The sequence below is a fragment of the Perognathus longimembris genome, chromosome 4, assembly GCF_023159225.1.
Source record: "Perognathus longimembris pacificus isolate PPM17 chromosome 4, ASM2315922v1, whole genome shotgun sequence".
NCBI lineage: Eukaryota > Metazoa > Chordata > Mammalia > Rodentia > Heteromyidae > Perognathus > Perognathus longimembris.
The window spans coordinates 40,466,957-40,471,397 of record NC_063164.1 but is presented as its reverse complement, the minus strand read 5'-3'; the positions used below and the strand labels follow the sequence as shown (position 1 = coordinate 40,471,397).

The 4,441-nt window shown below is 34.2% G+C and overlaps 1 pseudogene; it reads right to left on the bottom strand.

Moving 5' to 3' along the window:
* Nucleotides 1-227: 227 nt before the first annotated feature.
* On the bottom strand, nucleotides 228-645 carry LOC125349953 (annotated as a pseudogene).
* Nucleotides 646-4,441: the final 3,796 nt, after the last annotated feature.

The following is a 4,441-nucleotide window of genomic DNA, read 5'->3' as shown; positions in this document are numbered from 1 at the left end:
AAAGTCCATTTCCAACATATCTTGTAAGTATGGCTATTGTGTTGGTTCACCCTTTGTCCTTTGTCCCATAATTTTGTTATTCTCCTTCCCTTCCTCAAATCAGCTTGGTTTGTAAATCATCAAGCAACCCCAAATTTGGCTGCAATATTATGCCACTGCTATTTCTATTTCCCACCGTGTTATTTTATTTTTTTAAATAATCAGCAACTCAATTTATTAAAAAAAACATTTGACTTAGGCATCTGCAATGGTGACCTCAACCTCCACTCCTGGCTCAATACTGATGGAAGTGATCTGCTTGACAATCTCAGAAGGGCTGTGTAAGTCAGTCGCTTGTGGATCCTCATCTGGAAACGATCCCATGTCTTAGAACCTTCACCACAAGGGGTTTTGATTGTAGTGATTCTGTCTTGGTAGGCATGCGCACTGGTCCTTTCACGTTGAGATTCTTTTCCTTGGCGCCTCCGATCAGGTCAGCGCAGACCTCCAGAGACTTCACGTTGTGGCTGGTGAAGGTGATCCGAATCCGGTGAATCGCCATCTCCGGCTCCTCCGGTGTTTTTCCGGTGTCTTTAAAGGCCATAGCTGAGGCGCGGCTTCCTGACCGACTTGTTCCTCCGCGAGAGCGAACCAAGGGTCAGGAGCAGAAGTGGCCCTGACAGAGCCCATAGTCGCGCCTCCCGCGGAATAAGTTCCCACCGTTTTAGAAACTATAACTTAGATTCATTTTTAAAGACTCACGTGATAAAAGATAGCATTTTTCACTGAATAACTTTTCCTCCAAACATGCATAATTGGAGGTGTTAACTCTCATGATGAAAGTTTATTTGAAGTCTGGAGTGATCTGAAGATTGCTAATTAAGACATAGAAGAGCTCTTAAACACCCAGAAATTAACTCATTCTCATAATCATGAATTAATATCTTTACATATGGGCCAATATAGTACTACAATGTGTTGTATTTCCAAATTCCATTTGATCTCAAGCATTCAGTGATGAAAAACAGGACAAAATCAGGCTAGGCAGAATACACAGAGACTAAGGAGAGTTACTCCAAGTGACTACACCCAGTACGCCCTTCATGACTCTGAAGACAGAGCGCATGAAGACAAACCTTGAAAGGCACAAGAAATGAAATTCTTAATGCCTCTGGAAATCTTACTGAGAAATGGTGAGATAGTGAGAAAATGTGAAGTATTAAATGTCATAGATTCATAAGAAAAATACTAATGTTCTTAAATGGCATAGGCTAATAATAATTGGAAATAATAATCATAAATAAGTTGATATATCAAGCAAGCGAACACAGCAGCACAGCTGCTGTAACAGAAAACAGAGTATCTCTATAAGGCTTCTCCAGAGACCTACAAATTCTCATTGTCAGTGAAAAATTATTCAGTCTAAATATTTAACATATCATAAACCTAACACTCTCAAAGTATGTGAATCTATACTGCATTCTTCTGGCCAATAAATTTATTTGAATCTGATTAAATGTGTTCAATATTTTATTATTTTATGAATTATTAAGGCTAGATATATTTGTATATTATTTCCTAAACCTAAATCATTACAAAGTCTGTGCCCTAAAAAGAACCCTGGGCCTGCAAGAAATAGATTACAAGTGATTAATGACTCACTTAGTTGAGCATTATCATTTACTGTAATTGAATTGCTTGAAGAATTTAACCCCATATCATACCTTTATTAAATATATACCGAACAGTACAAGTAAAACGTGCCAGGGGAACAATGCCTTGACCTTCAAAAACTCACAGTTTAATTACTTAACCAATCCAATATGTAATCAAATGCAGAACAATCTTTTAGAGCAGAATACAAATATATATCTTATGTATTGCATTTGGAAATCTTCCATATCATTTTTTCAATCCATTGTATACCAAGATATCAAGAAATATAACAAATTTCTTTCACTGCTGTACATTTTAGTTTGGGGTAGTTTTATACTTATGATTTTTGTCAAAATGACTTGCCTTTAGTATTCGCAGATTATACTATATCTATCATAATTATTTAGGGAGATAGTTTTCATTTAATGTAGTTTCAGATTTGAATAACTATTTTTCAAGTAACAAAAGCTACTAGCACTTTAATATACATAATCATATTATTGCACTGAATTATGAGTAAAAGTCTTCATAAGTAACTTCATGATTTATAGTTATATTAAATTGAACTAAATAGAATTTTTTTTCAGATGTTTCTTCTTCCAAATCTGACATTTTATCTGTCTTTGTTAACAAGGGTGTCATTTTCTTCATTTATTAAATAAACACCTTTAGACACATATGTGTTACATATAGTAAAAGTCATCCACTTTAATGCATAGTTCAGTGAATTTTAGCTATTCATTAATTGATCGGTCATGGTGAATCACTTTGAAATCAGTTTTGTTCACTAAATATCTCTTATTCCCACCAACACTTTATCCCTTTTCCCACTCCTGGCCTAGACAAATAAGTGTATTTGCTTTCTCCATTAGAGACTTACCTCTTATGGACATTTAAGATAATAATATAAACCAGATGTTAAAGACAACACAAGAAATACTTTCTCTGCTAGTAGTCCTCAGCATACTGGTCATATTAAGGATTTTATTTCACACCTTGTGAAATAAGTTGAAGATTTCCTCTATGTACAATGAATTAGCTTTTGCATAAATGCCCATACTTTGAGCATATGACTCTAATAATGTCTTGAGAGTCCACAGAGTGAAATCTTAGACAAATAATAAGAGAGATAAAGTCTACTATTTCTCAATACCCAAGTCTGTATTCCCTAAATTCTGTCTGGCTACAGGTCTTTAATATACCAGGGCCTTGAAGAGGTGGGGAGCCTGGACATCTATGACATCATTCACAGGTCATACAGAAATATCCACACAGCTAGAGGACTTTGAGTTGCCAACAAGTAGCATATGTGTCTGTTCTGTCATGTACCAAATGGTTTTGTGGGCCTCAGAAAGCCAGAGAGCTGATGGGCCTGCCTCAGCAACTACAAGAGAATTTATTTTACCAGCACCTGTCTTCTCTCTTCTCATGTTTTCAGCCTGTCTAGAGACAAGACAATATAGAACTCACTCTGCTAGTATCAGACTATCTAGACAATTGATCTAGACATGTTGAATGTATCTGTGCAAAGTTGTTATAAAACAAGTCTTTCTTTAAAATATGTATATCCTAGAATTCCACCATACTGATGAAACTTAAAAGACTGGCAACATTGAATTCTGGAAGGCATGTAGAATATCCAAATATTTCAAATAGGTGCTGTACAGCAGTACAACATCTTTTGGGAAATAACCGGAAGCTTCTTCAAGAACTATGCTGTGGTCTATTCATTCTACTTATTAGAATTTAATCAAGAGAAATAAAAAGATGTACCCACACAAAGTCCAACACATGAATGTTATTATATTTTTATTAATGATAGCCAGAATGAAAATAGGCCACATTTTCATATAGAGAAATAGTCCAAGTTTCCATATAGATGAAGAAGTTTCCATATAAAAAATAGCCCGTTTCCATATAGAGAATGAAGAAGGGTTATATGTATTGGTCAGTGATAGAATACTTTGTGACATGTACAAGGTCCTTAGTTCCATCCCATGCAAGCATTACAAGGAAAGGAATGAAGAAACAAACCATGCTGTGTCTCCAGAATATATATATATATATGCACATATATACCTACATATATACTTACACAGGAACAAGTTACTCATATCTATAAAAATATAGATGAATTTCAGAAGCAGTAAACTGATTGTAAGAAACTTGATAATGTATTATTGCATTTATGTTGAGTTCTAGAAAATGCAAGATTAATCTACAATGAAAAAAGTCTATAGTGATTAGTTTTAGGTTGGTTAAGGTTGTACAGGGATTGAATAGGACCATGAAATTTTTCTGGAGCAGTTTAACATCTCTATCTTCATAGAGATTTGGCTACATAGTTTGCACTTGTCAGTTTCAGAAATTATGCCTTAAGATTGATTCATTATATGTAAATTTTAATTCTAAAGAAAAAAACTAGAAAAATCTTGACCTCTAGTTGGAAATTTACAAGCTAAAATATAGTGGAGAATATGCTGATGTCAGCCCTATACTTTAAAGTACATCAAAAAATAAATTGATGATAGTGGGGTAAATACAATATATAATAAAACAAAATACTAAAAGCTTATGGTATAATATAGGTCTTGTGTATGCTAACATTAACATTTTTTTCAGTTTTTCTATTTGTTGGCTTAAGTAGATACTATACCTCTGAGCCATGCCTCCATCTCCTAATTTACAATTTTACATAGTATAATATTGAAGATATGTGTGCTTGTACTTATGTGTGTAGAGATAAATGATTCTTACTTTTTGTTTTCAGTATTGACATTGCAGGGGTTTCTAAGCTTTATCTCTA